Source organism: Miscanthus floridulus, unplaced genomic scaffold, assembly GCF_019320115.1.
Source record: "Miscanthus floridulus cultivar M001 unplaced genomic scaffold, ASM1932011v1 os_1181_2_3, whole genome shotgun sequence".
Classification (NCBI taxonomy): Eukaryota; Viridiplantae; Streptophyta; class Magnoliopsida; order Poales; family Poaceae; genus Miscanthus; species Miscanthus floridulus.
This window is the reverse complement of record NW_027097569.1, coordinates 73,791-96,642: the sequence shown is the minus strand read 5'-3', so window position 1 is coordinate 96,642 and position 22,852 is coordinate 73,791. Positions and strand designations below refer to the sequence as shown.

The window sequence follows — 22,852 nt, the reverse complement described above, 5'->3', positions numbered from 1 at the left end:
AAATATTTTCATACCATCTATATGCATTGATATAGTCAAATATTGATTTCTATGACTTTCTTTGTGGGCCCATAATCAAGAACCGATATATCCCATGATGATTATGATGAGAGATCTTTTAAGTTTTCCACGTGTAATCTTTGTTGGAGATTGCACTCAGTTTAGAGACAAACTTATTTAGATCAGGGCCTTGTTTAGATTGTAAATTTTTGTAATATGGACACTGTAGCATGTTTCGTTTGTATTTGACAAACTTTGTCTGATCATGGACTAACTAGGCTCAAAAGATTCGTCTCGTGATTTACAACCAAACTGTGTAATTAGTTATTTTTTTTACCTACATTTAATGCTCCATGCATGCGTCTAAAAATTAATGTGATGGAGAGAGAGTGAAAAAACTTAGAATTTTGATGGGATCTAAACAAGGCCTAGATGGAACAACAAACTGGTCAATATTTCAGTTTAAAGTTTGATTAGTTAGATCACTAGTTTAACCGGTTATAATAAAATAATTATTTTACTAATAAAACTGCATTAACATCTTGGTAGTTGGAATCTTCTTCTTAATTAAAAGAGGGTCAAGAGTTAAAAGATCCATATTATTATATTTATATTTTTTAAAATCTTATGGAAACAATATAGAAAATCAAACGAAGAAAAAGACTCGGGAGTCAACATTCGGAGACCGTAAGTGACAACAGAAAAAGGTAAAAATGAAGTAGAACGTGGAAAAAACGGACAGGAAAAAATAAAGGAACAAAACATGAAAAAAGGAAACTTAAACCCACAGGACATCGGACATAATACCTAACTTGAAAAATCTGGAAACTGTATTGAATAAAAACCAGACATCCTCCATGATAAAAAATAGAAAAAAAAAACCAAAACTAAGAAACTCTTTGTGTTATATTAGGTGTTATATTAGAATCGGACTCCGTATCAATCGCTAGACGCGTGTTGTTCTAATACATATGAGCACGGATCAAATATGTTTTGGAATCGGACTCCATATCACGTTAGACAAGAGCTATTCTAATTCTTATGAGCACGAGTTATATATATATAATTCCGAGCATAAGAAACTCTACATTGTCCGATAGTTGGAGGGAGACGGACCAAAAAAATGGATGGACGAAAAAAATAGATTGAAATTTTACCTCTTTATTATTACTAGCAAATATGCCCGTGCGTTGTAACGGGAGAAAAAAAATTAAACATTCATACAAAATGATAACGTGAATGGTACATATGTACTTATATTTTATGTTTTTATAATTTATTTTGTGATGACCGTCACATCTGACAATAAATAACAATGTCCTATTAAACATGTATCAAATTAAAATACACAATTGTATATTTTACCTTCTGTTACAAAGTGCATAATTATTTAGATATAAATATATCATAACTTTAATACTGCCCATGTTTCTATGACTAAATGTCGCCCTTTGTAGCTTTTTTGACGCATCATATCAATCTCAACCTTTTTTATCGATGTGTAAAGGATTGGTCTGTCCGCCAATGATTATGACAGGTCACCTCCGCGTATTCCAAGTTTGGCACGTTCTCGGTCATCGCCGAACATATATGCATGCAACATATACAAAGATGATTTAACACATCTATAGACAAAAGCATAACCTAACAAGATTGATAACATCTATGAATAGATCACATTTTTATGAAGCTAAGAAAACTGGTTTGGCATTTTTCTGATTTTTCTATGATTTTTGACGAATTTTGCAAGATCTCAGTTTTTATATAAAAAGAGAAAAGGAAAAAGGCTTGTATGGGCCTGGTCTAGCCCACAACAAAGCCGGCCCAACTACAAGGATTCAGCCCAGCTCAAAAAAGAAGCCCACCAGGAGAGGCTCACTCGAATCTAGACATTTTGCATCAGAAACCTTATCTATTTTGAAAACTATTAAGGCCCTCCCACCTTTTATTTCTCTCTGACATCTTTACATCTGGAACCCCGTATTTCTTTCTATTCTTTTCTCCACTCCTAATCTCAGTTTACAACGTTAAATCGACAGACACGGACACTGAGCATCTCCGAGACCGAGACGGTGACGGAGGTAGGATTGGACGAAAATATTTTGATGGTAGAAATTTAACTTCTTTAGTATTAGGTATAGATATGTAATTAACATTATTTTTTATAAATATGTAATTAATATTGTTCGTGCCACTTGGGTACAAATGATACCTCACTTCTTGAAAAAAATGAATTGACAGTTTGTTCGTTTGGTTGTGGCTTGTTGTAAACGATTGTAAATTTCCAGTCAGAACAGTATTTTTCTCTCACATAAACCAGCCAGCAGTACTTCTTCATGAACCAACAACGATACGAACCAGCCAACCGAACAGACTGTGAGATTTTACCGTTCTTAAACTTGGCACTTGGGCAACTATGGAATTTATGCAATTAGGTTTCTATCAATTCCTACACAACCTAATGCACATTCATACATCACATAATTCCTACACCATTTGGCCCTGTTTGTTTCTCTTGAACTACTTCAGCAGTACTTTTAAACAAGTAAATAGTATTTTCCTCTCACAACAAATCAGCATAAGTATCAGTGTTGGTGCGAAAAGTGACCAACACGTAAATCAGCATAAGCATCATTGTCGGTGCAAAAAGTGACCAACACAGGGTTTATACTGGTTCAGACAACGTGCTCTACATCCAGTTTGAGTCGATCGATGACTTTATTCATGAGCCCAGGTGCTCGATGTTTAATAGGGGTTACAAACGAGTGGAAGTAAGATGGAGGGTATCAGAGGTCCAATCGAACTCTGGACCGAAGGACCAAAAGTGACGAGAGCTCCAATGTGCGCTAAGTGTTCGAACGTATGCTCTGTCTGGCTTTAGAGAGTCTAAAGCTAGCAGAGAACGAGTCGGAATAATCCACGTAGTGTCTATTGTTCGTCGAATCGATCTCCTTTTGGGAGAGGGCGTATTCCCTTTTATAGATGAAGGGGACAGCCTTACAAGTGAGAGAAAGAGAGTGTGTATACTACCTAGTCTTGTTGCCCACACCGTCGGGTACAAGACGTTTTGTCAGCGCCCATAATATTGTTGATGCTCAGGTGCCTATGACAGGCTCCATCGTGTTCTTCTGGTATGGCAAATGTTGGCGCCTACCTTACTGTATGGCAAATGTCGACGCCCACAATACTGTTCATGTTCTGATATGTCTAGAAGGTTATAAAGTAACCTTCTGATATGACCTGACAGTACTGTCCTATAGGCGTGCAGAGTACGGTCCTCGGTATTGCGGTTGACTTGAGCGTCCCGCCTTACTTGCTCTATCAGTTTCCTAAGTCTTCACCGAGCGGGCATCCTCGGTCGATCGTTCCCTAATCGGCTCTAGCCTCTCGGTCAGAGAAGAGCTATAAGTAGAGGTTTGGTGTATTCCCGGTCAGAGAAACAGGTCCGAGTCAGAAGCGAGTGTCGCCCTTCTTGGCTAGGCCTCCCGGTCGGAGAAGCAGATTGGAGTAAGAAGCGAGCGTCGCCCTCCCTGGCCAGGCCTTCCGGTCGAAGAGTGGGTTAGAGTCAGAAGCAAGCACCGTCTCTTCTTGGCCAAGCCTTTCGGTCGGAGAAGCAGGGCAGAGTCAAAAGCGAGCACCATCCCTTCTCAGCCAGGCCTCCCGATCAAAGACTATATCGCTCTTCTAGAATGTCGTTAGGCACTTGGACCAGCCTAGGAGTTGCGCATCGTTCACAACATCATCTGCTGGGCTAGGCTTTTGCTGGGAAGTAGGTTCATTATGGACCCGGGTTTATGAACCCGTCAGGAGCCCCTGAGCCCTCAGGCGATTCGGGTAGAATCGTTAGAGGGATTTTTTGTTTTGGCAGCGGGTGCGTGCTAGCGCACCCGTGGGTGTAGCTCCCGAGCCCTCGGGCGATTCAGGTAGAATCATCTGGGGGTTTTCATTTTGCCAGCAGGGGAATTTTTTGTTTTGACATTGGGTGCGCACGAGCACACCCGCAGGTTTCCTGGGGCCATAGACTGTTGTTGGTCTAGTTTTGTACGTTACCCCATTCACGGATTCCTAGGGCCGTAGACTGCTGTTGGTCTAGTTTTGTGTGTTACCATGTCTGTGGTTTCCACAACCGGAGGGCTGAGCTAATGTTGCTTGCCTCGATGGCTCGAGCGACGCACTCGGTGAGCTTGCTAACGGGTACGTTCAAGTGGAATCCGGGTTCGTCGTTGAAAGCTCTAGTTTGGTTTTGGTGAATTGATGAAACCCTAAGTGCTAACCTAGTTTCTCAAGTGATTATGAGATAGGTAGCATATTCCAAGTGGTAAAGCAAATGAAGATCATGACATAAAGATGGCGACGCCATGGTGATGATCAAGTGCTTGGACTTGGAAAGAAGAAAGAGAAAAACAAAAAGCTCAAGGCAAAGGTATAAATTGTAGGAGCTATTTTATTTTGGTGATCAAGACACTTAGAGAGTGTGATCATATTTAGGTTTGATAGCCATACTATTAAGAGGGGTGAAACTCGTATCAAAATATGGTTATCAAAGTACCACTAGATGCTCTAACTCATTGCATATGCATTTAGGATCTAGTGGAATGTTAACACCCTTGAAAATGTTTGTGAAAATATGCTAACACATGTGCACAAGGTGTTACACTTGGTGGTTGGTATATTTGAGCAAGGGTGAAGAAGTTAGAGGTGAAAATGAGTTAGTCTCGCTGGTCACAAGGTGACCGGACGCTGGTCTCTGAGGAACCGGCGTGTCTGGTCAGTTGTAACAGCGAAGACGCTAGCGTCGGTCAATCGACTAGACATTGGGTCATGGACTGACCGGACGCTGAGGTCTAGGGTCTAGTCCTATTGTCGAGCAGCGCACAAAAGCTAGGGTCTCTGACCGGACGCTGGCAGGGTCCGGTCGTGCATGACCGGGCGCGTTTGGTGGGCAAAATGCACTTCTGGAACCTTACTGGAAACAACCAGACGCTGGTGGCTTAGTGTCCGGTCAGTTATAGCGCAGCGTCTGGTCAACTCAAGTGACCGTTGAGATCAGAACACGTGGCTGTCATTGGGCGACCGAACGCTGAGGTCCAGCGTCTAGTCAACATGACCGGAGCGTCCGGTCAGCCCGTGTTGTGCCCAGTGAAGGGGTACAATGGCTTTATTTCATGGGGGCTTCTATTTAAGCCCCATGGCCAGTTCAAGCTTACTCTCTTGGCCATTTACATTGACATAGCAATCTTGTGAGCTTAGCCAAAGCCCTCCCACTCATCTCCATCATTGATTCATTATCTTTGTGAGATTAGGAGAGAATCCAAGTGCATTGCTTGAGTGATTGTATCTAGAGGCACTTGGTGTTCATGTTTCGCTGTGGGATTTGCTTGTTACTCTTAGTGGTTGCCGCCATCTAGATGGCTTGGAGCAGCGAGGATCGTCGAGCGAAGGTTGGTGATTGTCTCCGGCTCCGATTGTAGTGATTGTGAGGGGTTCTTGACATTTTCCCGGTGGAGAGCCAAAAGGTACTCTAGTGGATTGCTCGTGGCTTGTGTGATCATCATCTTGTGTTGGTTGTATGGCACCCTATTGAGGGTTTGGCGTGTGAACCTCCAAGTGAGTGAATCGCCACAATGAGGACTAGCTTGACGGCAAGCAAGTGAACCTCGATAAAAAATCATTGTGTTTATCATTGAATTTGAGGTGATTGGTCTTCATTGTTATTCATCATTGTGATTGATTGGTTCCTTTATCTATACGGTGGTATAACCTTCTTGATCACTCTCTTTATATTACCGCAAACTAGTTGTCAAGCTCTTTAGTGTAGCTAGTTATGAGAGCTTGTTTGCTTAGTTGGTGTGGCTCTTTAGTTAGCCTTTGAGAGCACACTAATATAGGGTAGTGTCATAGCTATTGTGTGAATAGATATCATCTAAACTAGAATTGTGGTAGGTGGCTTCTATTTTGAGTAGGCTAGCGCAACACTTGCTTCACCTCATAATTATCTAACCATTTTGTTAAGTGTTGTTGTAGAAATTTTATTAGGATATTCACCCCCCTCTAGCCATTAGGACCTTTCAAATGGTATCGGAGCCGAGGTCACCGTGATTTGAGGCTTAATAACCTTCGGTGTAAAAATGGCTCAAATCAACAACACCAAGAAGCCACCCCAATTTGATGGCTCAAACTATTCCTATTAGAAGGCTAAGATGACAACATATATCAAGTCAATCAATAAAAAGGTTTGGAAGGTGGTGGAGACTAAGATTGAGATTGAAGATGAAGAGGCTCCAACCGTTGCTGAAGAAATGCTACTCCAAAACAATAACATTGCTCTTAGTGCCATCCATGATGCTTTGGATGAGAGAACCTTTGAGCAAATCAAGAACATTGAGAGAGCTCATGAGGCATGGAAGAAATTGGAGGAATCATTTGAGGGCACTCAAGCCATGAAGGGTGAAAAGGCATACATCCTCAAAGAAAAATTTGTAAGCTTCGAGATGAAGGAAGATGAGAGTGTGCCGGAGATGTTTCATAGGCTTCAAGTGCTTGTCAATGATCCCAAAGCACTTGGAGAAGAGGTGAAGGACAAGAACTTCTCCCATAAGTTTTTGAGATGTCTATCTTCAAGATTTGGTACATTGGTCACTATTCTAGTAAGGAGTGGTTTGGACACCATGACACCAAACCAAGTATTGGGGGATATAATGACTGACGATACATAGAGATGATGATGAGAAGAAAGAAAAAAAGGAGAAGAAAGATGAGAAGAAGGATGACAAGAAGAAGAGCATGGCATTCAAAGCCACATCATCCAAGGGCAAAGCTAAGCAAGAAACATCAAGTGAAGATGATGATTCATGGGATGATGATGATGATAAGAAGATGGCTCTCTTTGTCAAGAGATTTGGCAAGTTTATGGTGAAGAAGGGCTATCATGCTAGGAGAAAGAAGTATTCATCTAAGAACAGAGAAGAGTCAAGAAGATGCTTCAAGTGTGGAAGCAAAGATCATCTTGTTGCTCAATGTCTATTCAATAGCGACAATGATAATGATAACAAGAAGAACAAGAAGAAGAACAAGAAGAAAAAAATAGAAGGACAAGATGGCCTTCAAGAAGAAGAAGGGTGGTTCATATGTAGTCACTTAGGATAGCGATGCTTCATCAAGTGATGATGATGATGATAGTGATGATGTCAAGACCACCAAGAAGAAGGTTCTTACAAGCATTGCTATCAATGAGAAGCCTTCTCTCTTTGAATCTTCATCATGCTTCATAGCTAAGGCCACTAAGATACAATCTTGTGATGATAAAAGTAATGAAGAACATGATGATGAAAATGAACATAAAAATAATAGTGATAGTGATGATAATGAGCTTACCAAAGATGAATTGTTTGACATGCTAGAAGATGCTAAAGAACATTTTAACATTAAGAGAAGAAAATGCAAGAGCTTGAATAAGGAGGTAAAAGCCCTTAAGCAAGCCCTTGATAAGCTCAAAGCAACTCATGAGAGGCTAGAAGAAGCCTATGAGAAGCTTGGAAAGGCTCACAAGAAGCTTGAAAAAGCTCATTCCTCTTTGCTTAATGAACAAAATAAAAAGAAGCATGTTGAAACTTGCAATGTAGGCTTAACTTGTGATATTATTGATGAATCATTATCTATGCCTATCATTATTGCTCCCACTAACCCATCTTGTAGTACTTCTACTTTCATCCCATTCAGTAGTGATGGTCTCACTTGTGATACCTCACTAATGGTTGAGAATAAGAACCTTAAGAAGGAGGTCAATAAGCTCACTCACACCTTAGCTAAAGCTTATGGTGGTGAGGACCGCTTGCTTATGTGCTTGGATAGCCAAAGAGCTTCTCTCTATAAAGAGGGATAGGGCTATACCCCCAAGAAAGGCAAGACGGTCTTTGCTCCTCACAAGATTAGTTTTATGAAGAACAATGATCGGTTTTATGCTAGTTGTAAGCAAGTGGGTCATAAAGAGCAAGAATGCAATAACAAGAGCAAAAATGCTAATGTATCCTTCATAAAGCTTGATTCATGCTATATGTTTATCAAGGGTACAAATGGTGTAAAGGCTAAGTTCATTGGTAAACCATAGATGGGCTCGAAGAAGAAAGTCATTTGGGTACCAAAGAGCTTAGTGACTAACCTTCAAGGACCCAAGCAAGTTTGGATACCTAAAAAGAATTGATCTTCTTTTATAGGTTAATTACAAAGCCAGAGGAAGGTATTGGGTTTTTGATAGTGGGTGCACTCAACACATAATCGGTGATGCAAGAATGTTCAACTCAATCAACACCAATGGCAATGATGGTTATGATAGTATCACATTTGGTGATAATGGTAAATGCAAGGTCAAATGGCTTGGTAAGATTGCAATATCCAATAACATGAGCATATCCAATGTGTTGCTAGTAGAAAGCTTGAACTTCAATTTGCTATCCGTGGCTCAATTGTGTGATCTTAGATTCAAATGCATATTTAGGGTAGATGATGTAGAGATCATAAGTGTAGATGGCTCTAACTTAATCTTCAAAGGCTTTAGATATGAGAATCTATACTTGGTTGATTTCAATGTTAGTGAAGCTAGATTATCAACATACTTGTTTACTAAGTCTAGCATGGGTTGGTTATGGCATAGAAGGCTTAGTCGTGTTGGAATGAAATAATTGAATAGATTGGTTAAGCATGACTTGGTTAGAGGCTTGAAAGATATTGTGTTTCAAAATAATAAGCTTTGTAGCTCTTGTCAAGCCAGCAAACAAGTTGGAAACACTCATCCTAAGAAAAGAATGATGAGCACAAGCAAAGCATTTGAGTTATTACACATGGATTTGTTTGGGCCAACATAATATACTAGTATAGGTGGAAACAAATATGGATTTATGATAGTGAATGACTACACTAGATACACATGGATATTCTTTCTAGTAGACAAAAGTGATGTATTTGCAACATTCAAATCATTTATCAAAGGCATTCACAATGAGTTTGAAACAACCATCAAGAGAGTTAGAAGTGACAATGGTAGTGAGTTCAAGAACACTAGAATTGATGAATTATGTGATGAATTTAGAATTAGACATCAATTCTCGACCAAGTACACTCCATGATCAAATGGCCTTGTTGAGAGGAAGAATAGAACACTCATTGATATGGCAAGGTCTATGCTTAGTGAGTACAATGTGAGTCAATCTTTTTGGACCAAAGCTATCAACACGGATTGCTATTGTAGCAACTACCTCTATTGTCACCCATTGAAAGAGAAGACACCATATGAGCTCTTGAATGGTAGAAAGCCCAATATTGCATATTTTTGGGTCTTTGGTTGCAAATGCTATATCTTGAAGAAAGACACTAGATTGAGCAAGTTTGACAAGAAATATGGTGAAGGATTCTTACTTGGTTATTCCACTACAAGTAAAGCATGTAGAGTTTGAAATTTGGAAAGTGGTACTCTTGAGGAAGTTCATGATGTTGAATTTGATAAAACCAATGGTTCACAAGTAGAGAATAAGAACTTAGAAAATGTTAGAGGCATTCAACTTTCAAATGCCATGAAGAACATGGATGTTGGTGAATTGAAACCTATGCAAGTGAATGATGATGAAGATGATCAAGTGCAAGTGCTCTCTAACTCAAATGTGCAAGATGATACAAATCAAGTAAGTATAAGTGGCTCTCATGATAATGAATAGGATCAAGTGGCTAGTACATTATCTCAACCCAATGATCAAGCAAGTACAAGCAATCAAGTTCTAATCTTCGAACCAACCAATATTGTAAGAGATCATCCATTGGACACTATCATTGGTGATATTTCAAGAGGTGTGCAAACTAGATCAAGATTGGCTTCATTTTGTGAGCATTTCTTATTTATATCATCCATTGAACCAAAGAAGATAGATGAAACATTGAAGGATGTTGATTGGATGAATGCTATGTATGAAGAGTTAAATAACTTCACAAGAAATCAAGTATGGAAGTTGGTAGAAAGACCAAAGGGACATAATGTGATTGGAACCAAATAAGTCTTTAGAAATAAGCAAGATCAAGATGGGATAGTAGTAAGGAACAAAGCAAGATTGATAGCACAAGGCTATACACAAGTTAAAGGTCTTAACTTTAGAGAAACAAATGCCCCGGTTGCTATATTGGAAGCAATTAGAATCTTGCTAGCTTATGCTTGTGCCCACAACATTAAGCTCTATCAAATGGATGTTAAGAGTGTATTTCTAAATGGCTACATCAATGAAGAAGTATATGTTGAGCAACCTCCTGGTTTTGAAGATAATAAGAAGCCCAACCATATATACAAGTTGAAGAAGGCTTTGTATGGATTGAAACAAGCACCTAGAGCATGGTATGAGAGATTGAGGGACTTCCTACTCTTTAAAGGGTTCATAATGGGCAAGGTTGACACCACTCTTTTCATCAAGAAGATTAGAAAAGATCTATTTGTGTTGCAAATATATGTTGATGACATCATATTTGGATCAACCAATCAAGATTTTTGTGATGAGTTTAGAAAGATGATAACTAATGAGTTTGAGATGTTCATGATTGGAGAATTGAGTTACTTCCTTGGTCTTCAAATCAAGCAATTGAAGAATGGTACATTTGTGAGTCAAGGCAAGTATATTAAGGACATAATCAAGAAGTTTGGTATGAGTGATAGTAAAGTCATTAGTACACCTATGGGAACCAATGGCAACTTGGATAGTGATGCAAGAGGAAATATGGTGGATCAAAAGTTGTATCAGTCTATGATTAGAAGCCTACTCTATGTGACCGCATCAAGGCCGGATGTCATATTTAGTGTATGCATGTGTGCAAGATTTTAAGACTCACCAAGAGAAAGTCATTTGAAGGATACAAAGAGAATATTGAGGTACTTAAAGCATACACTAAATATTGGTTTGTGGTATCCCAAAGGAGCAAAGTTTGAGCTAGTTGGTTACTCCAACTTGGATTATGTGGAATGCAAGGTTGAAAGGAAGAGCATCTTGGGCACATGTCAATTGTTGGGAAAATCACTTGTTTCATGGTCATCAAAGAAGCAAAATAGTGTTGTATTATCAACCGCCGAAGCCGAATACATATCCGTCGGTAGTTGTTGTACACCAATACTTTGGATGAAGGCCACTTTGAGTGATTTTGGAATCAAGTTCAAGAAGGTGCCATTGCTATGTGACAATGAGAATGCAATCAAGTTGACCAATAATCCGGTTCAACATGCAAGAACAAAGCACATTGATGTCTGCCATTATTTCATAAGAGATCACCAACAAAAAAGAGACATTTACATTGAGAGTGTAGGCACCGAAGATCAACTTACTGATATATTCACCAAGCCATTGGATGAGAAAAGGTTTTGCAAGCTAAGGAATGAGTTGAACATATTAGATTTCTCAAATATGAGTTGATGCACCCCCTACTCATATGACATGCCTCTCCTTCGAGCAATCTAAGGTAAAAGTTGATTGGCATGACATACATCTTTGCTAAGGACATGATTAGTGCATCTAGTCATATTTTCAATTTTATTAGGACCTTTCAAGTGGTTCAATTTTATTAGGCTCATTCATGAAAATCAAATGAATTTGATGTTTATATGGTATCACTATTGCTTCTATACTTGACTTGATCTAGTGGTAGCATATGATATGTTTATGGGCTTGTAAACCTAGTGTTTAATCTAGAAAATGAGCTCTAAGTGTTTAACTCAACATGGTACAAGATAACCCTTATTTGGAGGTGTGAAGAAGCTTGTCCTTAGATCAAACCGAGTTAAATATCTTTGGCAAACATTCTAGTTTGAACCACATTTGGAATATGATCCTCACCCTATTGATTGACATTGATAATCTTGACCCTACAAATGGTGTTATCTATATTTTGAACCTTTATGGTCATTGATGACAAAGAAGGAGAAATTAGTACAAAGATAGAAGAGATAAGTGAAAAGGGGGGAGAGAAATATGACAAAGGACATGGGGGAGAAATATGACAAAGGAAATGGATCGATTAAAATCTTGAGCATACAAGTAGGGGGAGCAAGCTCATGAACTTGTATGGTGCATTTGAATGTGCATTTCATATGTTTGCTTGCATGGCATAAGTTTTAAAATTCAAAATATACATGCTTGTGTGATGTATGCTAGTTGTAAGATTAAATGATGAAATGAAATCACTAGATAACTTTCATTTTCAAAGTAAGTCTTTACAAGTGGTATCTTTTCAAAGTATGTTTACAAGTGGTATAGAACTAACCATGGTGCTAAGGATGGTATAATGGTGCACTCCGATTGGTATCACGCTTCAAAGGTCCATCTTTTATACCTTAGCATTATTTGATAGACATTGTCTCCTATATTTCCTATCTAAGCATATGTGCAAGCTACAATCCAAACTCTTAGCACATATGTAGGGGAAACAATTGCTACCATATGGAGTTCATGAAACTTGTCCATATCCTTTTACAAATGATAAATATGCTTGGGCAAGCAACATGGATTCAATTGAATTTTAATTCATATCTTTATATAAGTGTTGTCATCAATTACCAAAAAGGGAGAGATTGAAAGCTCTAGTTTGGTTTTAGTGAATTGATGAAACCCTAAGTGCTAACCTAGTTTATCAAGTGATCATGAGATAGGTAGCATATTCCAAGTGGTAAAACAAATGAAGATCATGACATAAAGATGGCGACGCTATGTTGATGATTAAGTGCTTGGACTTGGAAAGAAGAAAGAGAAAAACAAAAAGCTCAAGGCAAAGGTATAAATTATAGGAGCTATTTTATTTTGGTGATCAAGACACTTAGAGAGTGTGATCACATTTAGGTTTGATAGCCGTACTATTAAGAGAGGTGAAACTCGTATCGAAATGCGGTTATTAAAGTGCCACTAGATGCTCTAACTCATTGCATATGTATTTAGGATCTAGTGGAATGTTAACACCCTTGAAAATATTTGTGAAAATATGCTAACACATGTGCATAAGGTGTTACACTTGGTGGTTGGCATATTTGAGCAAGGGTGATGAAGTTAGAGGTGAAAAGAAGTTAGTCTCGCTGGTCACAAGGTGACCGGACGCTGGTCTCTGAGGAACCGACGTGTCTAGTCAGTTGTAACAGCGAAGACGCTGGCATCGGTCAATCGACCGGATGCTGGGTCATGGACTGATCGGACGCTGAGGTCTAGGGTCTGGTCCTGTTGTCGGGCAACGCACAGTAGCTAGGGTCTCTGATCGGACGCTGGCAGGGTCCAGTGGGCAAAATGCGTTTCTAGAACCTTACTGGAAATGACCGGACACTAGTGGCTTAGCGTCCGGTCAGTTATAGCGCAGCGTCCAGTCAACTCAAGTAACTGTTGAGATCGGAACACGTGGCTGTCGTCGGGCGACTGGACGCTGAGGTCCAGTGTCCGGTCAACATGACCGGAGCGTCCGGTCAGCCTGTGTTGTGCCTAGTGAAGGGGTACAACGGCTCTATTTCATGGGGGCTTCTATTTAAGCTCCATGGCTGGTTCAAGCTCACTCTCTTGGCTATTTACATTGACATAGCAATCTTGTGAGCTTAGCTAAATCCCTCCCACTCATCTCCGTCATTGATTCATCATCTTTGTGAGATTGGAAGAGAATCCAAGTGTATTGCTTGAGTGATTGCATCTAGAGGCACTTGATGTTCGTGTTTCGCTATGGGATTTGCTTGTTACTCTTGGTGGTTGCCACCACCTAGACAGCTTGGAGCAGCGAGGATCGTCGAGCGGAGGTTGGTGATTGTCTCCGGCTTTGATCGTGGTGATTGTGAGGGGTTCTTGACCTTCCCCGATGGAGAGCCAAAAGGTACTCTAGTGGATTGCTCGTGGCTTGTGTGATCCTCATATTATGTTGGTTGTGCGGCACCCTATTGAGGGTTTAGCGTGTGAAGCCAATTAGCGCGTGAACCTCCAAGTTAGTGAATCGCCACAACGAGAACTAGCTTGCCGACAAGCAAGTGAACCTCGGTAAAAAATCATTGTGTTCATCATTGATTCTGAGGTGATTGGTCTTCATTGTTATTCATCATTGTGATTGATTGGTTCCTTCATCTACACGGCGGTATAACCTTCTTGATCATTCTTTTTATATTACCGTAAACTAGTTGTCAAGCTCTTTAGTGTAGCTAGTTGTGAGAGCTTGTTTGCTTGGTTGGTGTGGCTCTTTAGTTAGCCTTTGAGAGCACACTAACATAGGGTAGTGTCATAGCTATTGTGTGAATAGATACCATCTAAACTAGAATTGTGGTAGGTGGCTTGCATTTTGAGTAGGCTAACGCAACACTTGCTTCGCCTCATAATTGTCTAACCATTTTGTTAAGTATTGTTGTAGAAATGTTATTAGGCTATTCGCCCCCCCTCTAGCCATTAGGACTTTTCAGTCGTTCGTGATGGGGTCAGCATAGCCCTCATGTGGCATGCCATTGCTCCTTAACCCATGTCCTGACAGATGCCTGGGTCATTCCAAAGACCGACTCAAGTGGCCCCCTGGCCTCCCCTCGATGGAGATTCTATGGGCATGGCTCGAGGTTAGGATCGAATGAGAAGGTTGAGATGACCCTATCTGCTTCTAAGCAGATTGGGCAAGGGCCGATGGGGCTTATCTATGTTTTCTCCCCTGGCTCTGTTTGACGCAAGGCAGCCTCGAGCCCTTCGCGGGCCGACCTTCGGACCCCAGTGAGTCGTTGCTCATGTCGAATGAGGCAACTACTGCTTCGTGACACAACACGGAGTGTTGTGATGCATTTAACTGCATATGCGATGCTTCAGATGTATGGGATGAATTTATGACTGTATGAATGAATGTGTGAATGTGTGTATGAGTATGGATTAATGAATGATCATGTATCAGAAAAATAAAGTAAGGGATTGGTAGAGTTACCTTGATGACTCGAGTGATAGGCTTTGAGGAGTTTTTATCGGATATGTCCAAATAGGATCCGCTTTCGTTGTTCATGATAGAGTTGGCATGGCCCACATGGGGCGTCCCTCTGCTCCTTACCTATCTCTTAGCATTCACCTGAGCCATCTGATTGACTCAGGAAGCCTGTTGGTTTCTCCTTGGCGGAGATCCCATTGTTGGGCCCTTTCCAAGCCCTGCCTAGGAAGATGGAGGGCTGCCTATGTGCGGTTGCCCTTTCCAAGCCCTTTCTTGTGCCGGCGTGTGGTAGTGGTGGGCGGATGGAGCGATTCATCTGGTGCGTCCTTGCTCCCATGGTGGGGAGAGAGGCCACGAGTCGATGTCGTGACGTGGAGCTCTCCGCCTATTGAACGGCGGTGGTTTCCACTAGCGCCCAGAGGTTCTGGTAGACCGCTTGCTCGTAGGGGTCGACAGGCTCTAGAAGGCCACGTAGGAGCATCGCCGCGACGACGATGTTCTAGCCAGCTCGAGCAAACTATGGAGGATCATTCCCCTCATCCATGATGTTGCACTAGACCTAGAAGGTGACCTCGGGCGCCGCTCGTTGGGTTACTAGCATGGGGCGCAGTGTGCTGCGACGAGCGTGCCGACGCAGGTGGCGGCTGGTTCTACCACCTTTGTCGTAGCTCCTCGCCGTGCTCCTATGCACACGTAAGGGCCTCCACGCGAGGGTCCAGAGGGGTGTGGGTCTGTAGAGACTCCGTTACCACCGGTGGCTGTTCCAGAGTGTTCGCCATAGCGTACTCCTAGGACAGAGGGTGGCTAGGTGCCACAATGTTGCCAATGCTGGAGTCATCGCTCTCAACCTCGTTATTCATGAGGTCGTGGAAAGAGATGGGAGCGTAGCCCACCATCCCCACGAATTCGAATGTGAGAGGGGCGACGTCAGCATCTTTTAGAGCCCCCATGCGTATGTGTCCGTGGGGGACGCGAGGCCATAAGGGAACCGGTTGCATGGCGGTTGCGGCAGGGACAATGGGGTCCCTCCGGAGAATCGGCGGAAGATAGTAAATAGTGAGCAAATAACAATGTGTACGTTACTCACAGCGGGGTTTGAGTCCAGCGTGGGCTCGGAGCGAAGTGTAGGTGCCTCGTCATTGAAGTCACCGGGTGTCCCGAAGCCGACGTAGGGCGCTCCTCCTTCGACGGGCGTCGGGACAAGTTCCTCCTCACGGAGGTGAAGCACGCCGAGCCGGTCGACGATGAAGTCCAGGCTTCCAAAGAAGGTCTGGGACGGCTTGAAGACGGGAGGAACCCACATCCCAACAGGTGGGAGCGCGGGAAACTCCAGCGAGGTGAAGCGAGTCGTATCGCTTGAGCCTGCCATACCAAAGATGGTGGAAAGGTGGGCCATCCGATGACCAAAAACATGAACGTATGGCGTCCTCCCCATGAACGGCGCCAACTGTCGGTGTGAAAAGTGACCAACACGTAAATATTTATCGTTTTGCCGTATATTGTGATCGGATGTGGCCTAGCACTCAATGACATAGGGTTTATACTAGTTCAGGCAACGTACCCTACGTCTAGTTTGAGTCAGTCGATGACTTTATTCCTAAGCCCAGGTGCTCGAAGTTTGCTGGGGGTTACAAATGAGTGGGAGTAAGATGGGGGCATCGGAGGTCCGGTCGGACTCCGGACCGAAGGGCCAAGAGTGACGGGAGCTCTAACGTGCGCTAAGTGTTCGAACGTATGCTCTGTCTGGCTTTAGAGAGTCTAAAGCTAGCAGACAACGAGTCAGAATGATCCGCGCGGTGTCTATTGTTCGAGATGGCTTTCGCCTCGCAGACCACCATATCGGAAACCAAGGATGCCATCTCCATGCAGATCAACAAGGGTGGCACCGCTATTGTTTTCACAAAATAGCCACTCAGTACATGTGTCATTCGTATTCCTGCCATTGCGCCCTTTTTTTCCTTTTTTCTATTTTTTCTATTTTCCTCTTTTTGCATACGGGGCTAGAGCTGGAAAGGTTGCGTCTCTTCGTCTGTACGTGATGCGCGATGCTTCCTCTTTTGTATGCGATGATGGTGCCTGACGCGTCGCCGCCGCCAGATGCGTTGCTGCCTATCGGCACGGCGCTACAGGTCGACGCGTTGCCGCCTCCCGATGCGGCGCTGCCGCCCGACGCGATCGTCCTTGTGAGAACCATGAAGCCTGTGTGATGTACACGGCGAGTTCGAGCCCATTGCAGCTGGCCACGAGATAGTAGTTGGCAATGTACCGGCATCAAACGGCATAAGCACCTCTCAGGCTCTGCTTCCATGTCTAGGAGGACGTAGTCGACGTGGACTCTACAGACGTGGACGGAGGCGAGCAGACGATCTTAACGCAAACTTTGTAGATAGGGGCGGACAGGAGATTGAATTTGCAAGCGACAATAACTCTTTACCTTTTGGGACTATACGTGATTGCTTTGTTTTTGAATTAACTAACACTTAGCCCGAACGTGATTGCTTTGTTTTGGTGCCTGTACGTGATTGCTTTGGGCGAGTTGGCTACGTTCATTTAAATAATTATATATAGTCTAATTTTACCCTAAATCATCATCAATTTCCGCAACGCGCGGGTAATAGGTGAAACCAGCTTAGCTGCAGCAAAATTGGACCACTAACCTCACATAGCAGTTGGGCGGAATACACGTCCTTGTTTGTGACTCGCCATACAGACCGGAAAAAATTGCATTATTGCTTGCAATAGGAACGAGAACAACGTCCCAGCCAATCTTCTTTGCGAGAAAAAAAAACTGAATGGAATGTCCTCTTTATTATTATTATTATTATTATTATTATTATTATTATTATTATTATTATTATTATTATTATTATTATTATTATTATTATTATTATTATTATTATTATTATTATTATTATTGTTATTGTTATTATTATTGTTATTATTATTGTTATTATTATTGTTATTGTTGTTGTTGTTGTTGTTATTGTTATTGTTATTGTTATTGTTATTGTTATTGTTATTGTTATTATTATTGTTATTGTTATTATTATTGTTGTTGTTATTGTTGTTATTATTATTGTTATTATTATTATTGTTTTTGTTATTATTATTGTTATTATTATTATTGTTGTTATTATTATTATTATTGTTGTTGTTGTTGTTGTTGTTGTTATTGTTATTATTGTTGTTATTGTTATTGTTGTTATTGTTATTATTATTGTTATTGTTGTTATTGTTATTATTGTTGTTATTATTGTTATTATTGTTGTATTTATTATTATTATTATTATTATTAGGTGTTATTATCAACGCTGCACTTCTTCCACATCCACTCTAAATCTACGAAGTTTTGAACATGTACTAATTTACATGATCCCATTATGTAACTTTGACCATAACTTTTTTATTTATGAACATTGTAATAGAAGTTTGTATACTTACTTCATCATTTATGGAATATACTGTTGACGACATGGCCCCGTTCGCTGGGAGGAATTCTGGAGAAATCTGGATGAATTTGGAGAAATTTGTGAGAAAAAAAATACTGTTTTGGATGAAAAAAGAAGCGAATCAAGCCAGGTTTAAGGGCAAGCGAACGCGGCACTATATTTCCGTATGATCAATAACTTTAGTCCTTTGCATGCATATGCATGGTTGACCAGTTCAAGTCAGTCCCCGGCAGCATCGGCGACCACAGTTACGTACCTGCAGGGCACACTGGTATAGGAATTCGCCATGCCCCGGGCCGCTCGAGGAGACCATCACGTCACGTACGTACAGGATTACTGTATAAATAGAACGCACTTCCTGCTTGTCCAGACCACGAAGACACGAACAACCCAAGAACAAACACATCCCGGAGCTGGCCGCGTCCGCGGCGGCCAAGGCCATCGCCGAGTGGGGTCGCCCAGCCACCGACATCACCCACCTCATCTTCAGCACCTACTCCGGCGCGCCCGCCCCGAGCGCCGACCGCCGCCTCGCATCGCTGCTGGGCCTCAGCCCCACGGTCTCCTGCACCATACTCAACCTCCACGGCTGCTACGGCGGGGGCAGGTCGCTCCAGCTCGCCAAAGAGCTCGCGGAGAACAACCGCGGCGCGCGCGTCCTCGTGGCGTGCTCCGAGATCACGCTCATCGCCTTCTATGGGCCGGAAGACGGCTGCCCCGACAACATCCTTGGCCAGGCTCTGTTCGGCGACGGCGCCGGTGCCGTCATCGTCGGCGCCGACCCCGTCAGCCCCTGGAGCGCCCGCTGTTCGAGATGGCTTTCGCCTCGCAGACCACCATACCGGAAACCAAGGATGCCATCTCCATGCAGATCAACAAGGGTGGCATGGAGTACCACATCTCTAACCAGGTTCCCCGGTTGCTGGGGTGCAACGTGGAACGCTGCTTGGTCGACGCGTTTGGTGCGCTTAGCATCCATAATGCCGATTGGAACGACCTCTTCTGGGCGACGATCCATCCTGGCGGTCGTGCCATCCTAGACCACATCGAGGGAGTGCTCGGCCAGGACGACGGGAAGCTTGCGGCCAGTCGCCACGTTCTCAGCGAGTTCGGCAACATGAGCGGCACAACGGTGATCTTCGTGCTCGATGAGCTACGCCGCCGTCGGGTTCGGGCGGCCAACCAGGAGGAAGGCCAAGCGCCGGAGTGGGGAGTCATGATGGTGCTGCATGCCCCCGCCACTCTGGAGGGAAATTAGAAATTCAAATTTAAATGCAGTACAACCCGATGCGCAAAGGTTAAGTAATTAGATCGATCAAATAAGTAAGACGGACCTACAGTAATGAACCTTAATAAGGCGCTGGAGTGTGAAATTAGTAGTCCCTTAATTATCAGCTTGATATGTATTGTTTTTTTATTGAATTTGTTTAACAATAATGGGTCAGGTGTTGGATCTACCAATGTTCTGAACTTTATATTTGTGGGCATACTTTTTTTTTGCTTTGATTAAATAACGGTTTTACGCTTCGATGGTGAAACTGGGTGGTGATGCTCATCACCATCCATTTCAAACTAGTGGTAAAAATCAATTAAAAAATACTTTGTCGTGATCTCCCCTGCACCACCCTTGGTTTGTCCACGTCCTCGTTGCCATGCCCGCGTCTTCAGAGCAGGCGGGGCGGCCAGGCCCTTTCGTTTCCACGACGTTGTCAGTCCCACCGACACACAAATTAACTACACATGGCACCATAGTGCTGCCGCCGCCGACACGTAGATTCACTGCACGTGGCACCCTAGGGCCTCGTCGCTCCGTCTCTCCATCGCCAAAAGTTTGCCACCTTGCGTATGCCTGAAGTCCGCTGAGCCTGCCGAGGGGGCTGTCCTTGTGCTAAGGGCGGCGCCCATGCCAGGGGGCGCCTTGCTAGGCAACCGCCATGCGACGAGGGTCTGTCGTGTCGAGGGGCGGTACAGTCGCACAAGTTGCGCTATGCCAGGAGGTGGAGCACCGTGCCAAGAAAGGTGGCACCACCAAGGGGGCATAGTGTGCTGGGAGCAAATGGGGAGGGAGGGAGATAGAGGAAGAGGATAAGACAGATAGCCCAAGAGAGGGAGACAAAGAGGATAAGGTAAAGGAGAGGAAGAGCCTAAGAGGGACAAGCATTACAAAGAGTTGAGCCAAACCATAATGGAACTATACAAAGGAGTCTAACTTCTTGCCTAAACGGATTTTTTTTCTGACCACATTTGGAATCTTGTTGTCAAAGATGGACATGTTTCGCTATTTCCAAATGCACAAAGCAACAATAATATAAAGCTCCATGAAGAAAGGTTTCGACTTTTCGCTTGTTGCAGCATAACAAATGGAGAGATATACTTGTACTGCATTGGAAGAAGAGATGAAAACAGGTCTCTTCTAAGTCATCATTGCATAGGACACATTGATACTATGACTCTAGTGAAAGGTCCAGTGAGCGCAATCAAGAGAGGTGCTGAATTGGATGTCTAAAACAAACTTTAAAAGTCTAGAGCGTAAATTAAACTACCACTAGAAAACCCATAAACTAGTCCATCAAGATGTGCACTTAAGATTTTTCTAATGTGTTCTAACTTACCCTTTAACTCACAAAGAGTTTTACAACCTGGAGTCAAACCTATTAACTTGCCTAAAGCTAATCTAGGAAGGTAAAGGCCACATAAGCAAAGTAGTGTTGAACCAATAAAAGCAGTAAGTAAAAAATCTAAGGGTAGAAAGGGCAAACTCCTGGAGATACGACGATATGTCACATGGTGTTGCTAAGTCGCTACCCTTACTCCACGTTGGAGCTTCATCGAGGTACGCTCCTGGCCACCAAGTTTCTCCCAGTCACAGTATTGGATTTGCCACACAAGGCCTCTACCAACCAAAGGCTAGTGCGTGAGTCACACAGTCTCACCACTGCTACCCGTCTCTTCCCACCACCTATGATGTTGTGTCCACTACAAAGATTCTCCACACGAGGAACAAGGTCTGCTCATCCACTGGACACTGACTAGAGACCGCTCCACACCAAGAACGGAGGGTGCCGCCTCGAAGGCCACCACGCCTTTACTAGGTCACAAAGATCTCAAGCACTCCACACACCACCAAGATACAAGGGCAACACAACCCAATCACTCAAAGCTCTCAAGCTCTAAGGTTGAAACTCACAAGGATGCACTATATATAGTGTTTATCCTAGCCTTGGATGTGATCTTGAATGACTTGAGAGGGTGGATGAAGTCTAGGCCTTGTTTAGTTGGGTGAAGTTTGGGATTTTGGCTACGGTAGCACTTTCATTTTTATTTGGCAATTAGTATTCAATCATAGACTAATTAGGCTCAAAACGTTCACCTCGCGATTTCCAACCAAACTGTGCAATTAGTTTTTTTTCGTCTACATTTAATGCTCCATGCACGTATCGCAAGATTCGATGTGATGGCTACTGTAGCACTTTTTGGAAAAAGTTTTTGGAACTAAACATGGCCCTAGAAATACTTGCTCTAACTTGTATCAGCCTTGGGCACTCCAACACACTGAAGCAAGTGAGGTAACCTCATGTCTCATATATATAGCCTCATCCCCTCAACTAGTCATCGTAAAAAGTTGCCAGAAAACTGTGAGCATCGGATAATCCGCTGCCTTCACTACATTCATCTCCAAATCATGTGGTTCTACTAGCCATAGCAATTTTCCTACCATTGGATTGTCTGGCACTGTCTTCTTGCGCGAGGCCTCATTCTCCATGTTGCTCGAGGCCGGCTTGTCCGCGGTCCGTCGCCCCCCGCCTCGGTCGACCCTCCCGACAGCACGTCATGTCTCATTAATACTTTCAACCACTCCCGCAATCTCAGCCGGACAGCGGCTCAATGTCACAGAATGGCCGACGCGACCCGAAGTCGCATCAACGCCGTACCGGCTAGGACAGGGCACGATGGGGGTTACCGGCCACTGTGTCCTAGGACTGTGTCCACGATCAGCGCCTAGGACAGGGTATGACGGCTAGGACAGGGCACGGCGGGGGTTACCAGCAACTGTGTCCCAGCACTGTGTCCACGATCAGCGCCTGGGACAGGGTATGACGGGGGTTACCAGCCACTGTGTCCTAGGACTGTGTCCACGACCCGCCACCCGCCCAAGGCCTCGGCACTGTACACCGAGGCCTTGGCAATCTTGGGGTTTGTGCCTATCGAGACCCCCCACCATAGTACAAGCCTCGACACCGACCAGGCCTCAGCCTTGCGCACAATCTGTCCACCGGGGCTTGCACGTTCGCCGCCATGTCTGCTCCGAGACATTCCTAGGGCTTCCACGATGCACAGGACCTGATGGGACAACCACGCTGCTCCAGTACTCTAAGGACGGATCGCTCCTACGACTACGCCGCCATCGGAACGGGCCACAGGGTTCGGACGTGCCACTCCTATTGGCACGACGTCACATAGTGATACATGTACTG

General features: G+C 43.3%; 1 pseudogene; it reads left to right on the top strand.

The window, feature by feature from the left end:
• Positions 1–16,997: 16,997 nt before the first annotated feature.
• On the top strand, positions 16,998–19,891 carry LOC136533769 (bisdemethoxycurcumin synthase-like; annotated as a pseudogene).
• Positions 19,892–22,852: the final 2,961 nt, after the last annotated feature.